The sequence below is a fragment of the Lynx rufus genome, unplaced genomic scaffold, assembly GCF_022079265.1.
Source record: "Lynx rufus isolate CCGP_SWC_20201006 ecotype Redwood Valley unplaced genomic scaffold, mLynRuf1.p SCAF_17, whole genome shotgun sequence".
In the NCBI taxonomy this organism is placed as follows: Eukaryota; Metazoa; Chordata; class Mammalia; order Carnivora; family Felidae; genus Lynx; species Lynx rufus.
The window spans coordinates 5305480-5319972 of record NW_025814831.1 but is presented as its reverse complement, the minus strand read 5'-3'; the positions used below and the strand labels follow the sequence as shown (position 1 = coordinate 5319972).

General features: G+C 37.8%; 7 non-coding genes and 1 pseudogene across 7 annotated transcripts; all 8 read left to right on the top strand.

The window, feature by feature from the left end:
* Nucleotides 1–107: 107 nt before the first annotated feature.
* On the top strand, nucleotides 108–182 carry LOC124512656 (small nucleolar RNA SNORD113/SNORD114 family). Its single transcript, XR_006962180.1, has one exon. It is a non-coding gene; the product is annotated as a small nucleolar RNA SNORD113/SNORD114 family (small nucleolar RNA).
* Nucleotides 183–3624: 3442 nt separating this feature from the next.
* On the top strand, nucleotides 3625–3699 carry LOC124512651 (small nucleolar RNA SNORD113/SNORD114 family). Its single transcript, XR_006962175.1, has one exon. It is a non-coding gene; the product is annotated as a small nucleolar RNA SNORD113/SNORD114 family (small nucleolar RNA).
* A 908-nt stretch (nucleotides 3700–4607) lies between these two features.
* Nucleotides 4608–4682, top strand: LOC124512660 (small nucleolar RNA SNORD113/SNORD114 family). The gene has a single exon (XR_006962184.1). It is a non-coding gene; the product is annotated as a small nucleolar RNA SNORD113/SNORD114 family (small nucleolar RNA).
* Nucleotides 4683–5816: 1134 nt separating this feature from the next.
* LOC124512662 (small nucleolar RNA SNORD113/SNORD114 family) lies at nucleotides 5817–5891 on the top strand. Its single transcript, XR_006962186.1, has one exon. It is a non-coding gene; the product is annotated as a small nucleolar RNA SNORD113/SNORD114 family (small nucleolar RNA).
* An 894-nt stretch (nucleotides 5892–6785) lies between these two features.
* LOC124512693 (small nucleolar RNA SNORD113/SNORD114 family) lies at nucleotides 6786–6857 on the top strand. The gene has a single exon (XR_006962214.1). It is a non-coding gene; the product is annotated as a small nucleolar RNA SNORD113/SNORD114 family (small nucleolar RNA).
* A 937-nt stretch (nucleotides 6858–7794) lies between these two features.
* On the top strand, nucleotides 7795–7862 carry LOC124512698 (uncharacterized; annotated as a pseudogene).
* A 918-nt stretch (nucleotides 7863–8780) lies between these two features.
* Nucleotides 8781–8852, top strand: LOC124512657 (small nucleolar RNA SNORD113/SNORD114 family). The gene has a single exon (XR_006962181.1). It is a non-coding gene; the product is annotated as a small nucleolar RNA SNORD113/SNORD114 family (small nucleolar RNA).
* A 5513-nt stretch (nucleotides 8853–14365) lies between these two features.
* Nucleotides 14366–14440, top strand: LOC124512695 (small nucleolar RNA SNORD113/SNORD114 family). The gene has a single exon (XR_006962216.1). It is a non-coding gene; the product is annotated as a small nucleolar RNA SNORD113/SNORD114 family (small nucleolar RNA).
* Nucleotides 14441–14493: the final 53 nt, after the last annotated feature.

Genomic DNA, 14493 nt, shown 5'->3' with positions numbered 1-14493 from the left:
GTCCTTGAGTTTTGTGATTCCCAGATACTCGTTTTATTATTACTAATTGCGTAATAAATTGACATCAAGCAAATGCAAATGAGAATGAAGAAAAGGAGACCTGAGCGTGGACCCATGATGACAGCTGGTGGCGTATGAGTCACATACGATGACTGCTACGTGTCTGGAAGTCTGAGGTCCATCCAACACAAAAATATCTATCTAGTCAGTTTCCTCTGCTCAAAGTGTTCCCGTAGACAGATGTCAGGGATATACAACGACTTTGTTCTTATTCATGAGTTTCTAGAAATATTATAAAATACACATTTTATAATAAATAAACATTTTATACAAATGTATATATGAATGAATAAAGATGAAGAAGGTTAAGTATTGTTCATTATTAAAACAAGTTGTGGGAGAAATAGTAGTTTTTTTTCAAATATTTATTTATTTATTTATTTATTTATTTATTATTATTTATGTTTGTTTATTTTGAGAGAGGGAGAGAGAGAGAGAGAGGAAGAGAGGGGGAGAGAAAGAGCACGCATGAGTGAGCAGGGGAGGGACAGAGAGAGAATCCCAGGCAGGTGGAGCCTGATGCAGGGCTTGAACTCATGAATCATGAGATCATGATCTTAGCTGAATTCAAAAGTCAGATGCCCAACCGACTGAGCCACCCAGGTGGCCCTCAAATTTTTATTTAAATTCTAGCTAGTTAACATACAGTGTAATATGTTTCAGGAGTAGAATTTAGTGATAGAAATAATACTACTGTAAGTTAGAATGGATAATAAATGGATTCAGTGTATTTAATTAATTAATTTATTTATTTATTTATTTACAGAAAGAGAGAGACAAAGAGAGAGAAAGCACGAGTTGGGGAGGGGCAGACAGAGAGGGAGAGAGCGAATCCCAAGCAGGCTTCACCATGTCAGTGCAGAGCCCGACTCTGGGGCTCCATCTCAGGAATCGTGAGTTCATGACCTGAGCTGAAATCGAGAATTGGATGCTTCACCGACTGAGCCCCTATTTTATATTTTTGACTAAGGATGACGTAGACAGTGATCAGTGATAGTTAATTATGGAGTCATGGGAATAAAAGGAATATAGTCGATGATACCATAGTAGTTTTGTGCGGTAGCTACACTTGGGGTGAGCACAGCGTGATGTAGAAAGAAATTGGATCACGTGTTCTGCCCCTGAAACGAATGTAAAGTTGTGTGTCAACTATACTCAAATAAAAAACAATTTCAATGCCGTGATGCAGATATACCTTGAAAACATTACGCTAAGTGATAAAAGGCAGACAGAGAGGGTCACGTCGTGCACGACTCCACTTATATGAAATATCCCAAACACATGAATCCACAGGGAGAGAATAAGGATTGGTGGTTGCCAGGGCCTGGGACCCAGAGGAGTAGGGAGAGACTGCTTAACGCATATGGTATTTTATTTTGGAGTCATGAAAGTATTTTGAAACTAGGTAGAGGTGGTTGGTGGTTGCACGATATTGTGAAAATACTAAGTGCTGCTGTTTTGTTAACTTTATTTTTTATTATTATTATCATTTTTAAAGATTATTTATTTTGAGAGAAAAAGAGAGCGTGAGCAAGGGAAGGGCAGAGAGAGGGAGAGAGAGAATCCCGAGCAGGTTCCATGCCGATGGCATGGGGCTCAATCTCATGAACTGTGAGATCTTGACCTGAGCCAAAATCAAGAGTCAGATGCTTAACCACTGAGCCACCCAGGTGCCTCATGGTTTGGTAACTTTAAATAGCTAATTTTACCTAAATTAAGAAGAGAGACCTTTATAAGAAAAGTCGATTATTAAACTGAGGAACTTAGACATTTGATGTTTATTTTATAGAAGGAAAACGAAATGTTACCATACGTTGATAAATAACTAAATGACTACCTATATGAATGGTGGAAAGTATGGGTCAATGGAAAGGATGTCTCAATCTTGTTATCGCCTTTTCTACTTGGTACTATTCAGAATGGGACCCCAGGCTGATTTTAGCTTCTGCTCTGATCAAGATCGACATGTTGCTTCAGTGTTGGAGAGAGACCAAGGTGCGTACCGGTCAAAGAAGTCATCTTAGATTGGGCCATTTGTTAAAAGTTATACATTGAATTATTAAAAAGTATGGAACATAATTTGAAGAAGTTAACTATGTCCCAGTGAGACATATGATACAAAACGTGATATTGATTCATTAGTGAAGTGCAACATAGAGGCCCGTTAATGAAATTAATGAAATAGAATCAGTCTATGTGGGAAATGACTCTACAGAGAGACTTTATTTTATTTTTAAAAATTTTTAATGTTTTATTTATTTTTCAGAAAGAGAGAGAGAGAGAGCGAGCACGTGTGCAAGGGAGGGAGGGCAGAGAGAGGAAGACACAGAATCCGAAGCTGGCTCCAGGCTCTGAGCTGTCAGCACAGAGCCCGATGCGGGGCTCAAACTCACAAACTGTGAGATCGTGACTTGAGCCAAAGTCAGATGCTTAACCGATGGAGCCACCCAGGCGCCCCGGTTCTCTGGGGAGATTTTAGACATTGGAAAGGATCTTCTTGGATTTTGGGAATCACGTGTTTATTTTATTATTCTTAACGGCTTAACGATTTATTTGATAGCAATGCAGACATGAATGAAGAAAAAGACATCCAAACCAGAGCCACTGATGACAAATGGTGGCACGTGCATATGGATGATATGTGCCTGGAGTACTAAGGTCCAACACAAGACATAATTAGTCAGATCCCCCTTTTGGACGTGCTCCTGTAGACACGTGCTAGAAACATACAAAGATCATGTTCTTACTCTGGTCTTTATCAATTTAGATTTATTATTATAAGTGGATCAATAATAGAACCACTAGTGAAATATAAACAAATAGATAAAGAAAAAGAGAGTGAAGCATCGTCCAGCTGTAAATGCATGTGGTAAGGCAAGAATTGTTACTACAGATTGAAAACACCGATGCCCCTTAAGGAATAAACGTATCAACAGTGTCACCTCTTTGACCAAGGGTCATAAAAACTCGTACGTAAGAGTCAGTTTGAGTTTTTAGGTCAGTCTCGAATCTGAGGTTGTTCCTTTGGTTCACAGAAAGCAAATTAATAAATATCTAAATGATAGGTTGAGTGAAATGTGGAAAAGAAGAATCGTTTCAGATCAGGTCTCATATATCACATACTCTGTTTTGTATTCCCCAGGATGGGCATACTCAGGCTGATCGAAGAATTCTTCCACGGTCACAGTCCCTGTGGTTGCACCTGTGTTCCAGGTGTGCATAGCCCAACGTGAGTAGTAAAGCTCATGTTTTCATGTGACAGGCTTTAGAAATGGGGGTATTTACTGTATTGTTAATACAATGAATAGAATTCAAAAGGCTAGCCATGGCCGATGATAAATATGGAAGTATTACCAAGTATTATGTTTATGAACCCATTTATGATAGACTAAGACTAATGAATGAGAGATATCAATATGATAGATGAATCTATGGACAGATATGGAATATTCAAGGTCCCTTATTCATTTTTGTGGTGAATCTTAGGGTTTTCAAAATTAATATTAGTGAATTCAGCCATTAATGAAATAACATCCAGAAAATGAAGAGGAAGGGACTGAAATATGGACCAGTGATGACGGCTGGTGGCGTAGGAGTCATGGACGATGAATACTACGTGTCTGGAACTCTGAGGTCCAACAGGAAAGGAAATACGGTCTCTTACCTCCGCTTGAAATTCTTCTATGGACTGATTTTAGGAATATAAAGGGACTGTTTTCTTAGATTGTTTTCTTGAATTTTGATTGTTTTACTATCAATGGATCAACTCAAGAATCAAGGTACAAATATTAATAAGTCAAAATGAGGCGCGTGGAGCATATGCACTCAGTATACGTGGTGAGGCAATAGAAGCTATTCAAATATATTGAATATACTGAATCCCATTAAGGAGAATGAACGGCTCATGGGCCTCACCTCTTTAGTGAACGGTGATAGAGAAGTTCTCATTCTGGGTCTATAGCAAGTAGGAGGTTACTCATTTTTTTAATAAAAAAATACTAAACATTATTCTAAACTAGTGTATTTCCAAATGATTGACTCGATGTGACGTGGAATGTGCAGAACGATGGACATCGTGTTTCAGTCTTGTTTATACCTACTTTGCTTTGTGCTTCTCAGAAAGAAAACACCTGAGCCGATTTAAGCATCAACATGTTTAGGCACTCCAGGGTAGCCTCTTGTGTGGGAGCATGAAGTCCAACGTGCGTAATCATCAAATGTCTTGTCTTGGTTTGGAGGGTTTGTTCAGGGTGTCACTGGAATTATTTACAAAGTCTTTAATATAAGAAAAAAGGCCAACTATGGCCCAGTGACAAAGTCGAAGCTGTATGAGACATTATGTTGATCAACCTACCATTACTGCAATGAGGATGGTTAATGAAGAAGTGTATTTAATTAGGCACCGATTCTCAAGAAAAATGATAGAAATACTGAAGGCTTTTGTCCTCGCTTTTTGAGATTCATAGACGCTTATTTAGTTACTATGAATAGATTGGTGAAGTAACATAGGAACAAATGGAGGTGAAAAGGACAAAGTGGACCAGTCCTGGACCGATGATGACAGCTGGTGGCGTAGGAGTCCTACACGATGAATGCTACGTGTCTGGAAGTCTGAGGTCCACCACAAAGGGAAATCTAGCCTATTTCCTCTTTTTTCAGATGATCCTATGGTTCGATGTTAGGAATATGCAAAGAAATGGTTCTTGTCATTTTGGATTCATGGATTTCTACATTATTAACCTAAATGGATCAGTGACAGAACCAATAAAAAAATCTCTAAATAAATAGAGGACGAAGACTTATCCACTGTGAATATATTTGGTGAGGCAAGGAATTCTGTTAATACAAACCAAGGAACCAGATGCAGGCTGAGAAATAAACGGACCAAAGGTGTTAGCTCTTAGATGTTAGCAGGTAGATGCTGACACTGAGAAGCAATGTTCAATTTTGTAAGCCTGGGTCATTCTCAGGTTGCGGGTGTTAATTTTGTGATATATATGCTTATAATTTCATATGTATACATGTTGTTAAAAAATAATACCCAGGCAGCCGGAAAGATGAAATGAGCAAAATAAGACTAGTAGAGAAGTTTCAGTTTTTAATTGTCCGCTCTGGGTTACACTCCTCAGAATCAACACATTCCAGCTGATTCAGATTTTTCACGGTCAAAAGGTCTGTGATTTCCTGTGTGTCCGGGCCCTGGGGATGAATGTGAGTAAAGGTTACAGTTCTTGTATTTGTTTAAGCAGTTTTTAATTTCTATTTATTTATTAAAATTTTTTTTAAATGTTTACTATTTTTGAGAGAGAGACAGAGCACGAGCGGGGGAGGGGAAGAGAAAGAGGGAGACAGAATCGGAAGCAGGCTCCAGGCTCCGAGCTGTCAGCACAGAGCCCGACGTGGGGCTCGAACCCATGAACTGTGAGATCAGGACCTGAGCCGAAGTTAGTTGCTCAATGGACTGAGCCACCCGGGCGCCCCAAGCAGTTTTTTTCTTTAAAAAAGGTATTCACTGTATTGTTAAAGTGTGAAATATAATTTAAAACACTAAACACGGGAACCGATAAATATGGGCTATAACATTTGCTAATGCATATGTGAAGTGTTGATGATGATGATCCTATAGGCAGACGTAGAATGTTCACTGCTTTTATTATTGGATTTTTGTGAATCCCAGGGTTTTAAAAATAATCATTAATAGGTTAAGGAATTAGTGAAGTTACATACATGAGAATGAAGAAAAAGAAGCTTAGATCTGGACCAATGATGATAGGTGGTGGCGTATGAGTCATGGATGATGAATATTACGTGTCTGAAACTCTGAGGCCCAATTAAAAAACCAAATAAAGTCTCTTCTGTGGGAAGCGGTCTTATGTACCGATGTTGGGGGGGGAGGAAAGGGCCCTTTTATGGGTTTATTTTCATGACTTTTGATTCTACTGTAATAAATGGCTAAGAGTAGAATCAATCTGCAAGTGTAAATGAGATTAAGAGGGCGAAGCATGTCTATTCTTTGTAAAAATTATTAACGTTTATTGAGAATATTGAAGTTTATTAAGAAATGTAAGTGTTTCCAGTGTCTTACCTCTTTGGCTAAGAATGATACAGACAGTAAATCACAGTCAACATTCTTAGTCTGTGTCAAGTTTGATACTGCCTCGTTTGTTTAGAGAAAATAATAAATATGACCCTAATGTACTATATTCCTAAGTGACAGACTAAGTGAAGTTAGAATAGTCACATCAACAGGGTGTCTCTCAATCTTGTTATGTGCTCTGCTTTTTATTCCTCAGGTGGACACACGTGATTAAGCACTTGGCTGTCAACAGGGGCTCCACTGGTCGTCCTTATGTTGGTGCATGTAGACCAAGGTGAGGACTAGTCAAATCTATCTCTTGGTTTGGGTTGTTTGTTTAGAGTGTTCATTGTAACATTGTGAAATGGTATTAAGTATGTTCAAAGAGGCCTAGCCAGTGCTTTGAGGATAAATATGGACTTGATATGCAATGTTCTGTTGATTAACAGGTATTTGTATCAGTGAAGATATTTAATGAAGGAGGCATATTCAGGGAGGCGAATGATCCTATAGATAGACATTAGGGACATTAAGGCTCTTGTCCTTCAGTATTTGTGATAGATAGATATTTATTTTATTGTTATCAGTGAATTGATGAATCGAGGAATAAACAAATAAAGACAGAAGGAAGGAAAGGGAAAGTCAAGGCTGGACCACTGATGACCACTGGTGGCGAATGAGTCATATCTGATGTCCATTCCTTCTGTTTGACGTGGTTCAATAGACACTTGTCAAGATTATACAAAGATCTTGTTCTTGGTCTTTGGGTTCGTGAATTTCACAAAATCTTATTATGAAGGAATGAATAAATGCATAAATTAAAATAAGGAGGAAGAGACTCAAGTAGTGTTCATTCTTAAAATGTATAGTATGGGAAATAATACTAATGTGAATTGAAATTGATATTAAATGGATTAAGTGTACTGCATCTTTGACTAAGGCTGATATAGACTATGATAAGTAATCATTACTTCTCTGAGTCAGAACTCTGATGTGTAATTTGTTAAGATGAAAATAACCTAAATGTTACCATTAATAAATAAATACCCAAATGACCATGTATATGACGGCTAGAAATAATGAATCAGTGGGGAGAATGTCTCAGTCTTTTTATCATTTTCTCTGCTGGCTACTCTTCAGAACAGATGCCCCAAGGAGATTTCAGCTTCTGTCATGGTAAAGATTGTCAAGAGACCAAGGTGAGTAATGGTCAAAGTTCTAGTCTTCGTTTGGGTCATTTGTTTCCCATCCAAGTACTAACCAGGCCCGACCCTGCTTAGCTTCCGAGATCAGATGAGATCGGGCACGTTCAGGGTGGTATGGCCGTAGACATTGGGTCATTTGTTTAAAGGTATTTATGGTAGTATTAAAATGGAATAAATATAATAAAAATTTAATGATGTCCACATGTAAATATAATATGAAATACTATATTAATTCTTCAATAACAGAATATGTTAACCTATCAACCTTAAAGTTGTATTACTCAAAGAGATATAGTTAGTCCATGTGGGAAATGATTCTATGGACTATGATCAGAATATTCAAATATCTTCTTGTTGGGTTTGGAAATCATATATTGATTATATTATTATCAATGAATTAATAGCCTATTCAATATAAATGTAGAAATGAATGAAGAAAAAGACATTCCAATATAGACCAATGATCACAACTGGTAGCATGTTAATTAGGAACAATGAATGTCTGGAGCTCCAAGGTCCAACACAAAACATAGTTAGTTGAGTTCCTTTCTTGGAAATGATACTATAGACAGATATCAGAAATATACAAAAATCATGTTTTTATTTGGGTTCATAGATTTGGATTTTATTATTACTAGTGCATCAATGATGGGACCATTAAACAAATAAAAAATAGAGAAAGAAGAAGAATATTACACATTGCCCAACATGGGTGAGGCAAGAAATATTACTAATAACAATGAAAAAAGACACTGATGCCTCCTAAGAAATGAATGAATCTTTGCCTAAGGATCATAGAAACTCTGATAAGTAAGAGTCAGTTGTATTTCCTGGGTTAGTCTTGAGTTTGTTTCCTCTGTTAAGAGAACAAGAATCTACATCATGAACATTTTACAGGTACCTGAATGACTAAGTAAATGAAATGTGGTTCGCAAAAGGCAATGGGATAAGGTCCCAGTTTCCTTCATCGTCTGCTCTGCTCTGTACTCCTCAGAATGGATGCACTCACGCTGATACAGGTGCTTCCATGGTTACATGCTTTCTGATTGCATACGTGTGTTTGGAGCATAGAGACCAATATGAGTAGTGGTTGAAGTGTTTGTCTTTCTAGTGTCCTTTTTTTTTTTTTTAAGGTGTTAACTATATATCGTTAAAAAGTACAAATCGTAATCAAGTAGGGGCGACTATGGAATTGGTTCTATTGATTAATAGGGGTTGATTGTATTGATTAATGCATACACGAAAAACACTAATGAGAGCGATACATCGATCCTATTTGTCTCCTATATGAGAGTGAAAATGATCTTACAGACGGATTAGAGATATTAAGCCTCTTTTTGTGTTTTTGTGAATAAGAGGGTCTTAAAATTATTATTAGTGAATTAATGAATTAGTCGATAAATAACGTACAACTGAATGAAGGAAAAGAGGGACAATAATGGATGGATGATGACCACTGGTGGCGTATGAGTCCTATACGATGAATACATGTCTGGAACTCTGAGGTCCAAATGAAAGGCAATCTAGTCCAGTGCCCTTTGTGAAGCGATACCATTAGACAGATACCATGAATTTAAAGGGATCATGTTTTGGGTTTATGTTCATGCATTCTCTATTTTTATAATCAGATCAAGGAGATAATCAATAATGTATAAACAAGCAAAGATTAAGGTCATGAAGCATTGTCCAATTACAAAAATATGTAGTGAGACAAGAAATGCTATTAATATATATTGAAAACACACTCCCATCCACCAATAGTAAATGATAGAGAGGTGTTGCCTCTTGGGCTAAGGATTGTATAGCTGTCGTGTTAAATAGTAATTGGCAATGTTCATAATCCATGTCAGCGGCAAGGTCATTATTGTTCTTTTATTAGGAGAAATTAAATAAACATTTCTCCCAACCGCAGATTCCCGAAATGACCCACTAAATGAAAGATGGAATGCAAAGACCAGTGGAAATTAGGTGTCTAGCTTTTTGTTATCATCTGCTCTGTTCTCTGCAGAGTGGATGCACTCAAGCTGATTTAAGCATCTTCCATGATCACAAGTTCTATGGCTGCATCTATGTGTTAGAGAGTGGAAATCAAGAGAAGTAAGAGTCAGTGTTCTCTCAGTTTGGGAGGCTTGTTTAAGGGTATTCACTGTGGTATTAAAAATGTGAAATATAATCAGCGAATGCCAACCATTGCCCCCGAATGCCATTAACGTGAAGCGTTGTGTTTATTAATCCATGTACAACACATTGAGGTCAGTTAATGAAAGAAATGAATTGTTCGGGGAAATAATTCTATAGACAGATGTTACAGATTAGTTCATGCCAACCGTGCACTAATGATAAAGAGTTTGAAATGAGCATGTTGGCTAATCCATACTCAATACTGAGGTCAGTTAGCAAAGCAGATCTAGACTATTTTCCCTGTAGAAAATGATTTTATGTACCGAAGTTAGGGGTATTAAAGCTATTTTTAATAATCTCATGGGTATTTTTTATTAGTGAATTAGTGAATTAATCTCTAACAAAATTATAATTCAGTGAAGAAAAAGAGTGATATCTGGACCAATACTGAGGGCCAGTAGCATATGAGACAAGGTTGAAGAAGGCTGATCTACAACTTTGTGATCCAATGCAAATCCAGTGCAAAAAGAAATCTAGTCTATTGCTTCTGTGATAAATGGTCCTGTAAGCAGTAGTTAGAGATATTCAAGAATATTATTCTTGGGCTTTTGAGTTTCACAAATATTGACTGCTTATTTAAAATTAATCAATGCAATAATAACTAAAAATGTATGAATGAAGGAAGGGAAAATAGGGCCAAATGTGGAATAGCTATAGCATATGTAATGAAACTAACATCATTACCAATCCATTTCTAAGGAACAGAAGTCCATTAAAAATTTATGAAGGCGTTTACACCTCATCAGAAGGGATGTGTGGACAGAGGTGTGCAATTGTTGATGTTCACGTTCTGTGCTGTCTTTGGCTTGCAGGTGTTTTTGTTTTCATTTTTTAATTGAGAAATAGGGGAAACATGAAAATTTTCTATTTGCAACAACATGGATGGATCTATAGTGTACTATGCTAAGTGAAATAGGTCAATCAATGAAAAACTATTACCATATGATCTCATTCATTTGTGGAATTTAAGAAATGAGACAGATGAGCATGGGGGACAAAAACAAAGAGGCAAACTATAAAACATACTCTTAACTCTAGAGAACAAACTGAGGGTGGCTGGAGGGGACGTGGGTGGGGAGATAGGCTAAATGGGTGATGGGTATTAAGGAGGGCACCTGATGGGATGAGCATTGGGTGTTCTATGTAAGTGATGAATCACTAAACTCTACTCCTGAAACTAATATTACACTATATGTTAACTAATTGGAATTTGTATAAAAAATTGAAAAAAAAAAAAGAGCCAAGCAAGGGCCAATGATGTGAATGGAATGCATTCTGAATGTGTCTTGTGGTTAAGTCACTTCTGTACTATTGAAGTTCATTTCAAAAGGAGATTTGGTATATTACATCCGCGAGAATAAATCTATAGCTAGACAGTAATTTGGAAGAATCTAATGATGGAATCCTGGGAATTTATTGCATTATTCTAAGGGAATAAATGAACAAAACCAGTGGATGACAGATAGGTAGGTAGATAGGTAAATAGATGAAGAGAGTAATTAATGCTGGATTAATTTGGAAAAATGTTGCAAGGTTGACATTTTTGTTTATACAATTGGGAAACATTGCAGTATATTAAGAAATCAGTAGGTTAAAGGTTAACCCCTCTGGGTTGGCGTACTACAACTCACTTGAGTGAGCACCAAAATCACCTGCAAGAGTGGTTAAACTATAGATCTCCAGTCCCACCCTCAGCATTTCTGCTTTGGCAGGATTCAAGGTTGGGGGGGGGCGGGATCCAAGGATCTGCATTGCAAATATGTTCGCACACTGATAATGCGTCATTTAGAAACAACGGTTTGAGAATCACTGCTTTAAGTCAGATGTATGTAATAGTTAATGCCCTTGCTTTGGATCAGTGGTAAGTACCAGGCTGTTTATTTTATTAAGACAAAAAAGAGAGGAAAACTAAGAAACAGACTCTTAACTACAGAGAACACACTGGTGGTTACCAGGGAGGAGGTAGTGGTGGGGGGGTGGCTAAAATAGGTGATGGGGATTAAGAAGTGCTCCTGCGATGAGCACCCAGTGTTGTAGGGAGGTGTTGAATCACTCAATTCCACACTTGAAACTAAGTAATAATGATAATGATGATAATAATAATAATAATAATAATAATGAAAAACAAGGAGCAAGGTAATAGATACATTAATTAATAAATATCTGAAACTTCAAGCAAATGAAAGGAGAAAGCATGATTCAATGGAGAAAATAGCTCATTCTTTTAACATCATCTTTATGCTCTGCAAACGGATGCACCTGAACTGATTACACATTCTGTGTAGACTCCAATGATGAGGAACCAACGTTTATGATTAATTTTTAAAAAATGTTTACTTATTTATTTTGAGAGAGAGAGAGGGAGAATGAGTGGGGGAGGGGCAGAGAGAGAGAGGAAGAGAGAATCCCAAGCAGGCTCCATGCTGTCAGCACAGAGCCCACTGCAGGACTCGAACTCATGAACCATGAGATCATAACCTGATCTGAAATCAAGAATCAGATGGTTAACCAACTGAGCCACCCGGGTGCCCCTAAAGTTTATGATTACTTTGATTTAGTATTACTTGGGATGATTTTATTTTATTTTTTAAGTTTTTATTTAAATTCCAGCTAGTTGGGGCGCCTGGGTGGCGCAGTCGGTTAAGCATCCGACTTCAGCCAGGTCACGATCTCGCGGTCCGTGAGTTCGAGCCCCGCGTCAGGCTCTGGGCTGATGGCTCGGAGCCTGGAGCCTGTTTCCGATTCTGTGTCTCCCTCTCTCTCTGCCCCTCCCCCGTTCATGCTCTGTCTCTCTCTGTCCCAAAAATAAATAAAAACGTTGAAAAAAAAAATCATTAAATTCCAGCTAGTTAACGTACAGCGTAGTATTAGCTTCAGGGGTACAGCATAGTGATTCAGCACCTCCATACGTCATCCTGGGCTCATCACAACGCGTGCCCTCCTTAATCCCCATCGCCTCTTTCTCCCATCCCCCACCCACCTCCCCTACTTGGGATGATTTTAAAAATAGATCAAATCCATGTCACTCCTTTTTATAACTCTTTAAATTTCTATCTCAGTGTCTCCCTAAACACTCCTTAACTGATAAAGTCATAAACTATTTTTGTTATGAGGATGAAGCACATAGGAGATGGAAGTAGTAGTCAGTGTCTTAGTTCTGATGGGAGTGGTCTAGATATATAAATATGCAAATTACACGAAAAAGGCAAACCATGGACCAATGATGCGAATGGAATGCATTCTGATCTATACCTTACGATCAACACATCTATGATGTACCGAGGTCCCGTGCAAAAAGGGATTGAAGCGTTTATACCTGTGGGAGTGAGCCTATATATAGATTACAGTAATAGTCAAGGATCATGTTCTTAGTCTTTGGTGCTTTGCGGATTTTGCTTTTATTTCTTTTTTTTAATTAAATTTTTAAAAATATTTATTTATTTTTGAGAGAGAGAGAGAGAGAGAGCAGGGGAGGGGCGGAGAGGGACAGAGTCACAGAATCCCAAGCAGGCTCCAGGCTCTGAGCTGTCAGCACAGAGCCTGGTGCGGGGCTTGAACTCACGAGTGGTGAGATCGTGACCTGAGCCTAAGTCAGGCACTCGACCAACTGAGCCACCCAGGTGCCGCCATTTTGCTTTTATTTTAATCAATAAATGAGAGGAAAAAATATGTCAGTGCATAAAGATGAAAAGAGTGAGGCATATCCAACTATGAAAATACGTGGTGAGGCAAGAATTACTATGAATATAGCTTGGAATCACTGGACTTTATTTTTTTTTTTTTTAATTTTTTTTTTCAACGTTTATTTATTTTTGGGACAGAGAGAGACAGAGCATGAACGGGCGAGGGGCAGAGAGAGAGGGAGACACAGAATCGGAAACAGGCTCCAGGCTCTGAGCCATCAGCCCAGAGCCCGACGCGGGGCTCGAACCCATGGACCGCGAGATCGTGACCTGGCTGAAGTCGGACGCTTAGCCGACTGCGCCACCCAGGCGCCCCTGGACTTTATTAATAAAGAGATCAAGGGGGTTACATTTTGGGTAGAGAGAATACAGATGATGATATGTAATAGTATGTGTTCTTGCTTTGAGTTAGTGGTGAGTTCAAGTGGTTCATTTACCAAGAGAAAAAGAAGGAAGTAACACTATAAACTAATAAATACCCAAGTGACTAAGAAAACGAATCAGAAAAGTATGTATTAATGGGAATATTGTCTCAGCATTTTATTATCTGCAGTGATAAGTAGAGGTTACTGAGTCGTGTGTAAGTTTTATGTTTGATTAATATTAAGAGAAAAGTAAATAAATGTTATTATAAGTTAATAAATACCTAAATGACTTTGTATATGAATGGTGGAAATTCTGATCAATAGGATGTCTCAATCTTTCTAGCACCTTCTTTGCTTCGTACTCTTTAGAAGGGAGGCTGGAGCTGATTTCTGTTTACGCGCGATCAAGATTATCACCTAGCCTCTGTGTCAGAGAAGAGACTAAAGTGAGTACCAGCCAAGATCTCGTTTTTATTCAGGTCATTTGTTTAAGGGCTTGTACAGTATTATTAAAAATTATTACATTAGTAAAAAAGTTGACTATTGTCCAATAACGAATAGGATATAAAACATGTTGATTGATAATGTGCAACATTGAGATTGATTAACAGAAGAAACATAGTCCATGTGGGAAATGGGTGTATAGGCAGATGCTAGGGACATTCAAGCATCTTGCCCTTGAGGTTGTTTTGTAAGTCATCTAATTTTTTATTATTGTCAGACAACTAATGATGCAATGGATAACAAATATAGACACAAATTAAGAGAAAAAAAAAAAGAAAAGAAACCCAAACATGGACCAGGGATGATGGCTGGTGGTATACAAGTTCATGGATGGTAAAAATAAGTATCTAAAACTCTGAGATCCAACACAAAACATAATTAGTTCAATCCCTCTTTTGGAAATGATCTTATGGACAGAT